We start from the raw sequence: 17,670 nt of genomic DNA on the forward strand, positions 1-17,670 counted from the left end.
CCTGTACCACTGTCCTGCATGCTGAGGAGAGAAGAATGGATGAATTAGTGCATGAATACAAAGGAGGCAGAAGCGAGAGAATGTCTTCTTCTTTTTTTTTTAGAAAGGCAAAGAAACTAAGCATAAATCCAAAACAGTCATTTGCTTTCATATTCAAATGAATTTGGACAAAATCCAAAGTAAATCTTTTTAAAGGTTAACGGATAAGGCGCTTAATTTAGCCACAAAGCTTAAAGAGATGTTGTGTTCCTACAATGACCACCAGATAGCAGTCTTGTTCCATCACGTTGAGGGTTTTCCTTTCATTTGCTGCTGTCATGCAGCCAGGGCACCACACAAAATCCCCATGAATTTTTAATGAGACCCAAGTGAGCCAAAGAGACTATCAATATTCTGAGCACTCCAGCAATAAAACTTTGGTCGAGCGACGAGGAAGGCTTAGAATAATAAGGTAAACACACCCAAAATCAGGGTGAGTGTCCCTGCTCAAGCAAACAAACGATTTTAACAAAAATATCTGCTGCATTTGGAGGGATTCAGGTGCTTTTTAATGTGGAGTTAAAAGGACACACACACTGACTATATGCACACACATACACCTGCATCTCCTTATGCACACGCTATACAGTACAGTACTAGCAAAACGCACACACCCCACACAGAAATCTGCTGCGTCTGCAAACGCCCACAAACTCAATATTCTGGCATTACATATGCAATAAACCACGGTGACGACAGCATTGATTAGGTTAGTGAATAAGAGATAGGCACCACTGATTGTTCTGTAAGTGATAACTCCGCTTCTCTGCTGTCCTCTATTTCATTACCAGGCTCTCTCTCTTCTACAATCTCACTCGTCTCCCTTTGGCTGCAATCCCAGGATTCACTGGGGGTGACATATGTCTCCAGCCCATGGCGACCTAACATTATGTTCTCCCTCACACACCTATACATTTCTGGCTACGCACCAAGGGAACGGAATATCACTGGGAATTCAGTTTTTTTGGATTGCTCTCTGGTGCAGAGCTACTCTCTTTGGAAGCTTTAGTGTCGTACATTCAGCAATTGTGGATTCATCACTGATGCAAAAACACAGATGCAAATTCACAGGATACAACGCCCTGAGCTGAGCCTCACATAGGCAGCCAACCACCTTAGAATAAACATGTGGCTCTTCCATTCACTGGGATACATTTTCTACTCCAGAGAGTTCTGTAAAAGCACATAAAATATGGTTGAGACTTTGGGCAAGGAAGCAGCTGGAGGTTGATCTCTGTCAGACAGACACAGACTGAGGTAGAAAACAAGATCAATTATCCAGAAGTTTGTCTGTCTGGGCTGGCAGGTGAGAACCACATGCCTAAGATAAGGAGGCAACACATGCTGAGGGATTAGGAATGGTTTTCTTGAAGGTTATCTATGCTGATATCTCAAACGTTGTATACAACTCTGTGTTGGACCACCATTGATTTACGTATTAGATGTAGCTCAGTGGCTTCAGCATATGCTGCAGAAAATTCTGCCAGGAGAGAAATAGTCTCAGAAATAATGATGCACTACTGCAATCAGCTCCAACAAAATCAAGAGAAAAGATGTAAACCATCAGAAAGCACAAGTTAAAGAAACTCAAAGGGCCATCAAGTTCAGATTTTATCCATACAAATGAATATAAAAGTTACTCTAGAGGAAGAACAAACTGCAGTAATTTGCAGAGAAACACAAACTATTTAATGACTAATACTAAATGATAGAAAGAGCAGATATTGGCAATGTTTCTAACAGTCGATGTGACAAATGCACATTCCCTCAGGATCTGTTTCCAGCGCTGTACTCCCACCTCTTTTGGGGCAGTCAGTGGGTGTAAACAGACAAGTCAGTCTCATAATGTCGTGGTTCTAATTTGAATTTCATGCAGTTCAATATATGGTGAAAAACAAAGGCGTAGAGAGAACAGTACAGTCATCGGCTGGCTGACACAAGGCTGACACCTGGGTCAGTCAGAGACACTGATTCTGAACTGTCTGAGTAGGCATATGTTAGGTTCTACCCTGCTGTCTCATCCACTCATCAAATCAAGTCATAACTGCGTTGTTACAGTCAGGCATTACATAACATTTTAATAAATGTAGACTTTTTGATCTGATTTGATTAACAGAGGAGTCCACACTATTCCTTGTACTTGTAGTCCTGCGTTTCTTGAATTATTACTCACAGTACAGTACAGTACAGTTGTGTATGTTTGATAGTAGGACACCATAGCGGCTACTGTGCACACACACAGATTAATAAAACATCGCAACAAGTGCAGCTCACAACACACATGCATGCATTAAAGTTATTACTAACCCCTGCTTCCCCGTCTCTTCTTGATGACAGTACAAACACAAAAATGATCCAATTTCTTGAGTTTGCAAAGTTCTTGACTTCACCTTTCTCTTTAGAACACTACTTAAAAGTCTGAAGTATATGTTTGAGAAACAGCCCCGTCCTCTACAGGGAGTTTTAGTTACCCACTATTACTTTACATAAGTTAGTATTATTTGCACCTGCTGGACACACAAGGTCTTGTGTTGATTGAGTTTTGAGTGTCTGACTTGGGTCACTTGTCAACTCATACACACAGCAAAATGTTTCATTATTGTCATTATTTGGTCTCCACCAACTCCTGAGGAAAACATTGGGCTCTTTAGCTGCTAGTCACACATTTTATCTGTGTGGTTTTTGCTGTTTGGCAGGTAGAGTACTGCAGGTATGAACCATACTTGCATACTGTCTGAAAACAGCTGTTTGCTGCTACTGGAAAGGCGGTTGATGGAAGCTGCTCACGCGGCTTCTTTCCGTACATTTGTAAGCCATATAAGAAAAACATGAACCTAAAAGAGGCTAAAAAGCTCCATGGTTCTGTAGACCTGGGTGATAACTCTCTGAGAGTTCATCACAATGATCATTTGATTCATTGTTAATACAACAAATATTGTTGACTTAATGATTCAAAATCAATCGCATTCCCCTTCCTGGGTGTAATATGAAACACTGTAGGCCCAAGGGTTGCTGTGGACAACCACATGATGGCATTTGAATGAACAATGTCAAGAACAGACAATGATAACAGTTGCAAAGGAGCTGTAGCTTCAAATATATCCTTGGGCTATTTTTATCCTTCCATAATTCTGCCCAACAACTTTACCAATCACTTTCTGCCAACCACATTCCAGGTGGAGAAAGTCTAACTTTTGATTGGCTGATTGACCTTTTGGTGACATCCAATAGCACCTGAGGCTAAGGTTGTGTATCTAGGGGATGGGTTTGACAGGCTGGCAGACAGAGTGCTGTACTGTACATGAGGCAAGCAGATGTTTAAATTCCCTGACTAGTCACAGACTGCAGACAAACTGGAGCTGGGTTAGACTCTGCCCCGTGTACCAATCCAGGTGTGTAGATTTAATGATGGAGCACCCGCACAGACTGTGTTCATTAAATACCTGCCCTTTCTTTGGCCTGAGCATGCGAGTCGTCTAATTCATAGACCCGTGCACATTTCTGACAATCAGACATATGGTTTTGACTCAGAATTAACAAATTGATTTTAGAGAGGGAATGACTGGTTAAAAATGCAATGTAATGAAGAAAAAGAAAAAGGTAACTGGAGTGAACCACTGACTGACATTTTGAATACATTAATAAGTGGGTGAGTGAAAAAGTATAGAAAAAGGTGTGATGGTGCTATATGGGAATTTAAAAAACAACAGGTGAGGAACATTAGGAGCAAATTGATGACCTGTGTGTGAGTGTGACATTTAGGTGTAGGAATATTAGCAGTTACCTTCAGTTTGTGCTGCGACTCTTTGATGGGAGAGAGAAAGGGACAGTAGAAAGATCCACACAGAAGAGCAGCCCATACTCTTCCTCTCCTCCTCGTCCTCCTTCGATCACCTGCTCCTCCTCCCAGTGCTTTGCTTCGCAAATCCCCTTCCTAAATTCCACTTGACGACCATCAATTCCAACTCTTCTCACCTCTTGTCTGAAAGAATACAGATGAACAGAGTGCGGAAAAAAGTCATTAAAGGCACTCAAAGGTAAAACATAATCAGCTATTTTCAATTTGTCACAGACTTCTGATTGTTATCTAGAAGTTACGCTTTTGCAAGTTGGCAAGAGTTTGTTTTTTCCAGTCACACAGTGTTAAATCGGTTATTATGCAAGGGTGGTTATCACATCTAACTTCAAAGTTTTGTAGACAGGTTGCAGGACCTTGTCATATATGTCTCTATCCAAGTTACCAACTTTCATACCATACTGCACAAGAAAACATTTTAATGTAGCTTGGGTGCATGCAACAGAGTCCCATACAGTTACACCATTTATTATCCACCGCAATCAAATTTTAAATTTCATGTTTTTTTACAACCTACTGTAGGTTGGGCTGATTGAAGCCAATATATCCAGGTTAGCATAATGTTGTACTGGCTTCCATCATTGTATGTGTACACTGGCAGACAGGAGTGGTCCCTGTTAACAGTTTTATAACAGATTCCTATGACACCTTGGAAAGAAAAGCATCAAAAAGTCTTTAAAACTGTCCAGTATGAGCCCAGCTTTTGAAAGCAGTTATGTGTTAACAAATGTGAGCATTCAAATTACCCCAATAATCTAGTGTAACCTCTTCCAATTGCAACCTGCTAGTTGATGAAGATACCTTGAGAGTTTTCATTCATATAAATAGGATCAAACCTGTGGATGTTGAATTTCCACATTTCTCTCAAATCACAAGGCCAAAAAGAAACAAACTGACAGGCTAGCTTTAAGTTGTGAATATGGAAATGTCCTTTATAAGTTCAAAGTAGTGCTATGTTTTGATTTAGGTTATATTTAAAGGGGTTATTTGTAGGTTTCCTCTACCTCTGAATGTGGTTCATTGTGGGGAGCGGGTGGTGGTGATTGTCTTGCAGAATTCCACAGGTGGAAAAGATGTTTTGGACTGGTCAGACAAACCTGTGGGCCATGTGCACCTGTCCTAGACTGCAGGCCAGAGGGCCTGCAATGTCCTGGAACTCACACTGTAGAGGTGATAATCTACAGAGATAAGGCCGAGACAGCATGGCTAATCGCTTCAGAAGTGTGTGTGTGCATACTTCTTTGCACTTGGTCAAAAAAAAAAAAATCTAGCACCATAGCAAATCTGCAATAATGGGCACCAAGTGTGTCTAATTACAGTTTCCACCTGTCCTCTGTTATGTTTTTATGTACGTGTGTGCGCGCGTGTGTGTGTGTGTTTTGGTGTTTCATGTTTGACCAGGGCACTGTGACACCATTGCAAAATTGTGGGGAAAAGGCAACATGTGAATTCAATTTTTATCCCAACTCGCACGTGGGCATGTTTGTTCATACACTTACAAGGACAGACACATGAAAACTTACTCACACGCACAAATACCTAACTTTGTTTTATCTGTAATGCAAAATGCGGTCAAATGTGCTGATCATATTTCTGAGGCAAGATTTCTTTTGTTTCAAAGATACACATGAAGCACAAAGCACTCACACTGCAGTTGAGCACCTAAAAAGTCCGGCTGTGGTTGTGTAGCAGACAGGTGAATGGCAATAGTCTTTGTTTGTTTCTAAGAAATGACAGCAGGACAGGGACATTTAGACAGATGAGCCTCACTGCTGTTCTTCACAGCAAATCTAGATGGAAGGAGAGTAATAGCTGCGCATGAGGGCAACTGAAGGTACAGTAACGCTCTGGGATACAGCAAATCCTCTTTTTCTTCCCCTAACAGAGAGAGGAAACTTCAGGTTAGCATGAAGAAGATTAGCCCCGAGGCTACAGTTTTTGACTTGGCATAATATGAGTAGAGGCAATTCAGTCCCATTGAGATGTTGCAGCTGCTTTACTGGCATATTATCTGCCACTGAGACATGTACCTTAGAGGGTGATATTTAAAAGCAAGCATGGAAGTATACTCCAATCATAGTAACAGAAATGTATCAACAGAAAAAGCTGCAGCAACAGTCAGTTAAGTGTGCATAATCAATGTCTAAGTAGAGTAAATCCAACACTTAAATCAGCACACGACGCAGTGGCAGAGGAGTCATGCAGCAGTAAAGGATTATCCCATTTGAAATGAATGAACTTCCATCGGAGAGCAACACGTTCAACGCATTAACTGTGATCTAGGGAAATGGTTTGTGCTGTTATGTTTTACATTAACTTGCTAACCCCCACGTCTCCACATAAGTGTGTATGCGTGCCTAAGTGTCTGTCTGTGTGTGTATGTGTGTATGTGTGTATTGTATAGGCATGTGCTTTTGCAAATTCATAAGCATAACATCAAAGAGAGAGCTGTCTTCACTCAACTAGTCTACATAAGAGGAAAACACAGCAGATTTCTTTTGGCTTTAAAGATTCATGTTCCATTCACCCAGCTATCAACCAATACATCATCTCCAGTGTTTCCCTATGAGGTCATAATTCAACTATAAATTTAATATCATAATGCCATAAAAATAAATGCAAACCAATCGGACTTCCCGAAAATTCCTCACAGTGATCTGACCACCTGGTCTGAATAAGTCAGAATGGCTGAAGGCTGACTAGCCTCTGCAGATGGAAGTAAGACTTGGCAGGGCTTGAACTCTAATGTAACACTGCCAAAAAACTACGTTCTCCCCCTCACATACCAATGCAGATCTAAGATCTGTCTCTGCATGTATCATCTTATTACTGAAGTGCAGAGAGGAACTCAAATCTTGTTTTCATGACTGACAGCCAGTGCAGATTATACAGTTAGTATCTTGTATCTATCCTACAGCGGGATTTTCAAATAGGTTTCCATGGATGTTGAAAAAAAGCAGCAGCTATGCAGAACCTGAGAGTTTTGCAATGGCTTCAATATGATGAAACAATTGAGTGATCTTTTTCCTTTTCATGTTATCACGATGAATGGTGAAAGAAGTTTCTTGAAGAAAGTAGAGCATTTTAAGGAGCCCCCTTGGGTCATTTGAGCCGCAAGTAAATCTGCACTCTTGGTTTACATATTGTGTGCATATTTGTAATCTGTGCTGCCGGATTTCCAATCCATGCCCACGGTTTCATAAATTGCGCACAGATTACAAATTTACAAATTACTTTCTTCAGAGAACAAGGAAAGAAACATTTCAATGGTGACAGCGTCCGCCAAACAAGTCTAATTTATCTGGATCGAAGGGCAGATTGGATGTTTGACAGCATTCATTGTGTTGAATTTCTGAGAGCATGGATTACGATTTGTAAACTAAGAGTTCAAATTAATATATAGCACTTTTTTTTCTAAAATGACCAATCCGTTCAATCCTGATGTTCAGCAATGCGAGAATAAATCAGAAAAAGTTGATTTTTGCTCAACATGAATTAGTTTTTGCATTCATCCAAATGATTTTGAAAAAGTTTGAAGCAGCAACTAGTAGTGTTTTAAGCTAAATGCTAAGGTCAGCAACCTGCTCACAACGATAATGCTTACATGCTGATTTATAGCGGGTATGATGCCATAATTACCATGTTCACCATCTTAGTTCAGCATGTTAGCATTCTACAATGTAGCTATTAGCACTAAACTCAAAGACCAACTGAGGATGATGGAAAATTACTTTTGCAATCATTGGGCAAATAAAATAAATTTGACCTGGTGATGTCAGTAGTGAAAAAGTCAAAGGATCACCAGAGTTCCTGCAATTCATCCACTGGAAACCATGACTGTCTTCACATTTCAATTTATGGCAATCAATTACATAGTTGCCCAAACCACCTGACAGAGAGACATTGCCATCCATAGAGTCATGCTAAAAATCATCTAAAGACATTTCTGTAATGTCTGCGTCCCGAGTCACATACTCAGACAAAGTGCTTGCGAGTATCCCATATCAAAAAACACTTGCACAAGACTGCATCCATCACTCACACCACACTGGGATCATAAGCACTTTGTCCGGCCTCTCCACAGAGAAAGTGTGTGTATTGTGTCCGAGGGCTTTAGTTTATCACTGCCCCGAGAGGATTAAATAATGCAACAAAATGAAGTTTACTGTCTCTGGCCCTTATACTCCCTCTCTGTTCTCTATCTCCTTTCCTCACACACATTCACACACACTCATTCACACATCGTATGCCCTGCAAGTCGGCACGTCAGCTATTTCTACATAAGGGTATTTTCCACCTCACCACTTCATAGGATGGATTAGGTGGGAAACTGGTAACAGTGAACACACAGACACAAACACATTTTAGAACTACAACGTATGATATCTTTAGTCACACACATCACATCTACAGCTAAAACACACACTAACAAATAAAAGCACTAATACACAGCTCATAAAGTGCAGCAAACTGCTTTAATATCGCTTTGCATTTGCATTCAACCAACTCAGACAAGTCTATGCATAAGGGAAAAAAAATTCCACAATTCATTATACATAGTGTCATCTCCTGACAATGCTCTCACAAACAACCTTGTATGCTGTTCTTATTATTCATGAATACATTAGAACTGACATGACTGTAAAATGCATGACATCTTGTTTTTATGCTCCTATTAAGTTTGGAGGTGTAAAATCTTTGCATTAACTTCCGCAGAGAATCCGAGTGCTCATGCAAAGATAAACACAAACACCATGTGTGTATGTTTGCCTACAAGACATCAGCACTGCATACACAGTGTGAATTTGTAAGTGCATACTCTTAAATCAAGTGGAATGGTACACTTGTAGCAATTAATGTACATTATCACTTAAAATCAATTGAGACAACGAGAAAAGAGGAAAACAGCAAGCACTAATATCAGACAAATAATGCTGTTTAAGGAGAATTTGTACTGTAAAGAGCTGCAGTAAAGGATCAGTATGAAAAGTGTTGGCTTTAGTCCAGACACTTAGGCTGTAACAAGGGTATGTGGGCAGTTAAGAATTCAAAACTACTCTATAAAGCACCATATTAAAGTGCAGTTAAAGTAATGGGTTTTGACTGTGGCCCTAAAATGGGCCCACACATTTTCACTTACCACTGCAGACAAGTGAATCATCGTTAACTTTCCAATCCAGGTGATCTTTTGAGTGGTGAGAGAGGAAATTACACACAAAAAAAGTTTCATCCGAAAGCGGCAAAAATAAATAAATAAATCAAATCATAAAAAAAAAAAAAAAAAAAAAAATCCTGCAGAGGTTGTTATCGGAGATGATACATTGAAAGGTACATGAGAATCAATGTGTGTATATCCAGGTGTCTGTATGTGAGTGAATGAGGAGAAGGTAGGTGTGTTCGAATGTGTCTAAGACTGCTTGAATGACACAGACTTTTTTTTTTTCTGGGCTCTGCTGAAGTGCAGAAACGTTTGGGGAGAGGGGGGTGGGGACGATGTGGGGGTGAAGCTGCTGCAACCTGTTGGCTAAGAGCGAGAGAGACAGAGAAATAGACAAAGAGAGAGACAGATAGACAGAGAGGTGGGGGTTACTCAGGAGCTTTGACCCTGCAAGGAATGCATTACAACTGTGCTACAGTATAGGTGTGTGTGTGCACAGACACAGAGAGCATAGCTTTCACCTCAGAGTGACAGAATAAACAGTGAAGTTAAACAATGATATGTACTTGGAGGCTTAGTCTGCCATCACCTACACTCTTACTGTAAGCTGAACCTTATTGAGGAAGGAATGCATAAAGCCACCAAAGAGTTGGCAGCAGACACTTGAAGATAGGAGTCAGCCCATGATCAACCTCTGCATGTTGATGCAAATTATATTTAAGATCTGACACGTTGCTGACCCAGTCTTTTACTGCTTGTTTCATTTTTATCTTTCTTTCACATGGCCATGAAACATTTCAGTCTAGAAAACGATCCCTGATGTTATTTAAACTACATTTGTACTCTGCCTTTCCTCAATATTCTATTCATCCAGCAACAGATTACGGAACATCATACAAAGAAAATACCAGATGATAAAAGCACCAAACACAGCCAAGGTCAATTTGTTGAAACATGAGCTCTTGTATTCCCCATATATCTCTGTATTCAGGGTTTGTGTACTGACACATAAACCCAACCAAAATAGCTTGTAGAGCAAACACCTTCTCAAAACAGAAAGGCAAGGAAAGAGGATAAATCTGTCACGTTTTACAAGCCCCTCTCTGTTGGTGTGTGTGCACTGGGTCACCTTTTCATGGAGAACCCTAGGAATGTGGTGACCAGTTTAATAGGGTTTAGCCAGCTGTCAGTCTTGACATGCTGTAATTCAACACACACACACACACACACACACACATATACACACACACACACACACACACACACACACACACACACACACACACACACACACACACACACACACACACACACACACACTCTAAGTGTAGTAGGATCCGGCTGAGTTGCAGATTTAGATGATTGTGTAGAAAATGGAAGAAGGTACAACAATATACAGCATGTATGCAATTAAACCATAGTAACATACATCTGAAACCATTCATTACTGCCTCACACAGATACACAATTCCAGCTAAAGTAGTCTCTATCTGTAATTGTCTACATACACCTCATGCATCAGCGCTGCTGCCGTACATTTAAACAAATCCTTTTGGAATTGGTGCGACAATGTAGCAGAAAGTCTGCAAACAGCTACATAATGAGCCCTCTGATGTGACCGCATCTGTATCTACATCTGCATCAGCATCTGTATACATCTATTTGCGTACTTCTAGCATACGAGGCTCTCGACAGAAGTACACCGAACAAATTACAAAAAACGAAACCACTAGTTACACGGGAAAAAAAATAAGCTTCACCATTCAGTCTTCCCTAAATTATATCGACAGCAAATGGAAACTAATGTCTAAACAATTCACAGATATAACGGCACATAAAAAGGGCGTCACACACAGCGTACTCTATATCAGTTCCTACAAAGGGAAGTACATGCTTTTAATACAGCAGCACTGCAGTGTGTTGCATTTTTCAAATGTGCACTCTGCAGTCTCACTGAATCAAATTGTTACATTTAAAGGATGCTTCTGTTTTCATCATCTTAAAAGGTGCTGGCAAAATGGCCTTTTATCAAGTGCACACATTTTTTTTTCTTATCTGTCTAGTTTTATACTTTGATGATTCACTGTTAACATGACTGGTAGCAGAGCAGGTCAAAAGCACACGGTTGTTAATTCAGACTACATGTCACCACAGTGTAAAAGAATGGCGGACATCAATGTGGAGCAGCGCTGCGGCACCAATCATGTAAAATGAAGGACTTCTATAGAGAGTCCATCAGCGTGAGGGATGTATTCTGACCTGTAGAGTAAAAAGTGGTATATTCTGGCTTGGCCTCAGGGCTGTCTGAGCTACATGCTGCCCTGCAACTGACCCTCAGCACATGTTAAGGAAGTTCAGGGCGGCACATCAATCAGGACCACTCTCACTAGATGGTCAAAGGTCAGTGCATATATCTCTCTGTACATCACCGTTTTCTCCTGGCGCAGTAAAATGGGCCTTAATGTCAAGAGAATCCTCTACCACTGGTGTCAGAACTGATTTCACCTCACAGATTGAGAGGAACATAACCTTTACTAACATTCACCTCTTCACAGTCTTGAGCCTAACCGTCTTTCAGCAGCAGGTGTGATTAGATATAAAAGGTGTTGTGGATCTGTTGGGGGAATTCAAATGGGGAATATTAACTAGCCTTGTCTCAGCTAATAGCACTCCTATTCCAAGTGGGCCTAATTCCCCCCTTAGTCACAAGAGGTGCCGGCTCGAAAGTGAGCTTTGATTAAATTCACGCTGTAGGCTAACCAGAAAAGAATCATGTACGTTGGGAGTCAAGAGAAAGAAGAAAGGAAGGAGGAGAAGAAGAAGAAAGAGGAGGAGGCAGGGAAAACTAGCAAAAGCACAGTAAATTAGCAAAGCCGTTAGGACTTTAGAGGGAAGGGTGTGTGACTTAGGGTATTATGGCTGAGTGGCTGAACTGGGAGCAAAAGAATAGGCAAAAGAATAAAAAATGTGTGCACACATTTACGAATGTGTTAGTGTTCGTGGTTGTGAGTATGAGCTCATCATTCATTAGGAATCCAATGGGCTTGCCAGCTTCACTGACAGCCCAATAAAAATATCAATCACAGGTAATTATATCCTCAGTGATACAATAGCTTCTCTTAAGTGGGAGTTCAACTCTTCTACCCATTCTTTCTCCTCCCACAATGCACATGCCAAAAAAGTGAAAAAAAAAAAAAAGAAAAACTGTGCAGACAGTTCCCGTCTCTTAAAAGCCATATCAGTTCCATAACTACTGTGTTGAGCACAGAGGCCAGTGATGATTTATAAAATGGAGGTACAAGTGAATATAATTACCTATTAATATTCTGTTTGGGACAGCCTTGGTCATTCACCATTCATGCCTCGTGGCAGCTTTTCAAGGAGCTTCTACTTCTAATTTGATGAAATACAGATTTAATGCATTTCTGAAATCTTCATTTCTCCACCTCCTTCTTTCGCTCCACTGGCTCCATCACGGAGGCTATGAGAATCAAACATTACTTTAGCCGACGGTTGTACGGCTCTCCGTTAATTGTGCGATTTCTCACATGGCACTTTAATTATACAAAGTTGAGTATGAGCTAAAATTCAGAAGTGATTATTTCTTTATACAGTGTCCCGTATAATTGGTGGGTATATTGCTGTAATATCATTAGCTTGAGCTCAAAATGGAGTCGGTGAGCATTTTTTTTTTTCTTTTCTGAAATACATTGGCAACTCTCAGCTGAACTTTGACCACCTACAATTTGGAACATTTTACAATTAAATTTTCCAAATCAGGACATGTCACCTGCTGCTGTGGCGTGAAATCAGCCTCGGAGGCTTGTTTTCCCATGCTGGTATTTCATTTGCTTTCCAGCCTCCTTTTGTGTGGCGTTAATGTAACTATTGATAGACTGACAGCATGAGATATGTGTCAGGCAGATTTGATGCTTGTATCAGTTTCTGGTTAATGCTGTCAGTGCTGGCACATTTGGTGCTTTCACACCGGGAAGATGGGCAGTCTTTCTTTGGCCTGAGGCTAATGCAATTCTGACTCACATCCATAAACCATACAAGCTGGGCAGAGTGCCCACTGCTGCCAACTACAAAAGGTCTGCTCTGTGCCAAGCCTTTTAGCAGTACAAACATACGTACAAACACATGCAAGCCTGCACACACACACATAGCAGTGATGCGCATAGACAGGATAAGCCACAGTGTGCAGAAGACAGAAACACATGCACGCACACACGCACACGCATCTATACCCTTGATGTATACACACTCGGCACTCGTCTCTTGCAGACAATTTTTGTCATGTTAAATTAATTTCATAAACCATGCGACTTCCCGTCTCCGGCTGAGATATGAGCTGTCATGGCAACAGAAGAAAACAGCGGTTGCAACATGAGGGCTGGTTTGTTGGGACAAGCTGCACCAGAGCAGAGAATTGAGATGCAGCAGAAGTCTGGGCTGTAAGAATTAGTCATGAGTGTGTGTCCAATTACCAGTCTGAAGCCGACAAAGGATATCAAAACAATGAACAAAACCAGTTCTCTTCACTGTACTTAAGAAGACACAGTGTCACAGTAAATCCAATATTCAGCACAAGCAGAAAACCAGAGATACACGTGTAGGAATGTGAGTTAGAAACATGACAGAAACGACTGTTCCTGGTTGTGGTTCTGGTTTCAGCCTGTCATGGAGCCCTCTGTCTTAACATAACAGCAAAAGCTTCAGCTCATGTTTGCAAATTGAAGACCAGAGATTAAAAATCGGTGTATGATTATGAGCATCAGATTGTGCAGATTGTGTGTTATTTAGCTACGGTACATAATGTCATGATTATACAGATTACACTGAAATTTAAAGCCACAATTATGTTAATTACAGCCACATCAAATTATGACCGGATGACTTAAAAAGCCATCCAGCCAGTTAAGATGCTGTGACTGTAGATAATGTAGCCATATATACTATGTGATCAGTACACTGTAGCTCATGCAGATCTAAGAGATTCAGTTTAGGGATGACAAAAGACAACCCTTTGTATCTAAGGACTGATGAGCGTGTCTGACCTGGAGAGGTGGCTTACATGCATGTGGGACTTTTAGGAACTGGACAACCGCAGAAGGTCAAAGGGCAGCAGCTGTCCACACTTAACTTTTGAACCTTTCAGAGACCACAGAGACAAAGCTAGAGGGAGACAGGGAATGAGGTATTTAATCTGTCAAAAAAACTGAGACAAGGCAATAAGCAATGTTTTTTTTTTCACATGTATCAGTGGTAGACATGTGTTTCTGCCTGTTTACTACTGATGGAAATGTTGTAATCACCTTCAGTATCACAGCCCAGTGCAGAGCAGGAATCCTCGCTTCCAAACATCCCTCTCTGTCTGTGACACTCACACAGGATTCGACTGAACTTGTTTAAACAGCGTCTACAGAGAATTTTAACTGTGCATATATGATGATGATGCTTTGCTCAAGGGGAAAGGAAAACCTTTAGTAGTTCAAAAAAGAAAGATTAGCACTGTGTGTGTGTGTGTGTGTGCGCGCGCGCCTTCATTCATCTAAGTGTTTAGTTATTTTGTATGATTTATCAGCCAGGGTCCCTGCCTGCCTGCTGCACTTCATCCTACAGACTCATACAGACTCCTCTCACTTGGCAGCCAAACGTTTGGCTGGAAAGCACAAACAACAGGGAGGTTAAGCTACTGACTTGTAAATCCAGGTGTTCTGTGAAATCATACTGTTTGGTAAAAGCATGGGAATTTTGACTAAACTTTGCTAATTAAACTTGACCTCATCTCAGTGAGGAGATGAGAGAAGTAGACAGAACTGACAGCAACCTCTGTACAACCCATCTGGCAGAAAAGAACAGAAAATGATTTCATGGTAATTGTTGAACGCTCAATATCTGAATTTAGCATTTATGTCTATGTGGATGAACATAGTATAACAGTTTAGAAAGCTGTTTTCAGCTCTGTATATTTAGCACCTTGTATACTTTTGTCCACTCATGCATCACTCAGCTAATCCAACGGTCGACAATTCATACTGATCCCTTGTTAAAATTTATTTATTTATTTATTGGAACCAAAAAGAGTTAAGTTATAAATGGAATTGTGTTGAAGGAGTTTACTGCAAGAGTTATGATTTTGTACTTTTTCTGCACAGCTAAACCTAATCCAGCTTTAGTGAGCAGAGCAGAACTGACTCACTGAGCTCACAGAGCAGGACTGTGAAGGACAGTTTGCTCAGGTATGCAGTGCAGCAACATCAGCACTGGAATAGTACAATGTTACAATGCAAATACTCAACATTGTTCCTTACACTGAACAAGACTAAGATTAAAATATAAATATCACCATCTATCTATTTAAAATAGATACAAGTCTATACATATGTTAGCTATACTGATATCAGTCTTAAAGAATAAGACTGGCAATATTTTGTGGTTTTGTTATTGTCAACAATGCATTAGTCAATCTGTCAATACTTTCTGATTTTGCTACCCTGTCTGTGGCACTCAGCCCAAGGTTGACTGCTTCCCATTGAAGAGATAATCTTTATAAACAGCACTGTATATTACTGTTCATAGCACTGTAGCAAACTTTACTCAAACAGGAGTGAATAACTTGTGTGTTGAGGACTATTTTCAGCAGCGGATTAATACACATTTGGCACACTAGTAACATGTACAGCGGCAGGACAATATATGTGGGTTGTATCAAAATGAATTACAGTGACCATGATGATCATATTGAAGGCTAAGTAGTTTGTTTTTAAAAGGTTTTGGACAGGAATGGAGGTCACAGAGGAATGAGCTATATCAGACTTTGGCTGCACACAGGATTTGCTGACATCAAGAAAAACTTCCCAACAGTAATGCAACTAATCCCACCAATGTTGACATGAGCCATTATTGTGGGTTGTGTTTTTTTGTTTGATATTCAAAATATTCTGCTACTTCATGGGTGAGAGTTTCCACTGCATTCACCCAATCCTGACTTTGACCTTAACTAGGGAAATGAGCTCATACCTGACGACTCTGTGTAACCAGTATAAATATAAATGCACTCCCTCCATCAGTCAGGCAGTGAACTCAGTGGAATGTGTCTTCTTGTGTTGTACAATATTGCATGTGGCTACGGCTGAGAGATGACACACACACACACCCCCACAAGCAGAGACAAGTCTGCTGTATGTCTGCTGAGAGCAGGTCACTGGAGCTCTGCGGCAGTACTTAGTGGAACAGAAAATTAGGGGGGTGGGGGGCATAATACAAAAGTAAGTGTTTGCATAAAAATTCAGGAAAGTAGATTTTTGCATATAAACATGACAGCGAACAGAGAGATGGAGAGGTATAAATGTGGTTCAACAATGTAGAAAAAAAGATAGGAGCATAATTCCCAGCATTATCTATGACCTGGTGTGTGTTTTCATTAACTGCAGCTAGGGTTGTTATTTGCTGACTTTCACAACGATCAGGTTTTATGGACACAAAAACAAATCGAGGTAAACACAAACACACATTCACACACACCAACATAGTCTCGTTTGACATCAACTCCTTGCTCTCAAACACAAACCCTGACTAGCAGGGAGTAAATAGATCACAAAGTTATTAGGGCTTGAGCATATGGTGGAGTGAAGGATTTCAAAGTGGCGACACCTGGGGATTTTCACAACCGTCACATAACCTTTGTCCTCATAATCCACCTCTGCCTCTTGTCCCTCTGCTGTGATCGTCTCTTTTGACTCCTCTCCCCCATCACATGCCCTTTGAAATGTCCCTCTTTGGTCTAATTTAATATGCATGGCACAGTTGGGGGGAGGGGGGTGAGGACAGTAATTTGTGGGATGTAGTTGGAGTCTCTACCTCCTCAGCATGCTATGTCAAGCAGATATTCAGCGGATCACTTGATTTCATGGGAAGTGGACTGTGGGTGTACAAGGCAACAACTTTTGGAAAATGAGAGGCTGGGAAAAAGAGGCAGTAAAAGCAGAAGGTACAGTGACAGAGAGCGAGGAGAATGTAATGAGAATACCTCCAGAGGCTGGAGTGATGCAGAAACGGAAGAGGCCTGAGTAAAACAGCTGAAAAGTAATGATTTTTGACTGACAGCATGAAATACAAAGCTCCTGAACAGAGAGAAGCATGAAAGAGGGAGAAAAAAGAAGAAGGACCAAAATGGAAGGTTATTGCTAACACATGGTGCGTTTGTGGCAGGGTCTATCTTTTCTGGCTGTATGGTTCAGCACTTCTCACGGAAGAGTAAAGAGTGGGAGACAGAGAAATGGAAGTGATGGAGACAACATGTAGAGGAGGTGAAGAGGCAGACTGAGGAGAATAACATCTGCAGAAGGAGAGAAACACATGGAGGAGGAGAGAGAAAGGGAGAGACAGACGGAGAGACGACAGGAAGAGAGAAAGAGAGAGATGGGGGATGGGTGAGGATGGGGGGAGAGGAGATAAAAGGTTTATGAAAACTGCTGTTGTCACCCTTTGGAGAGCCGATGTCAAAGCAAAGGTCAACAGTATGATCAAAGGTCAAAACCCTTAAAAATCAAAGAAAAGATCGAATAAATGTACATATCCACACATCCACACTTTTCTCTCTCTCTCTCAC

This window comes from Seriola dumerili, unplaced genomic scaffold, assembly GCF_002260705.1.
Source record: "Seriola dumerili isolate Sdu_G_001 unplaced genomic scaffold, Sdu_1.0 BDQW01000138.1, whole genome shotgun sequence".
Lineage (NCBI taxonomy): Eukaryota > Metazoa > Chordata > Actinopteri > Carangiformes > Carangidae > Seriola > Seriola dumerili.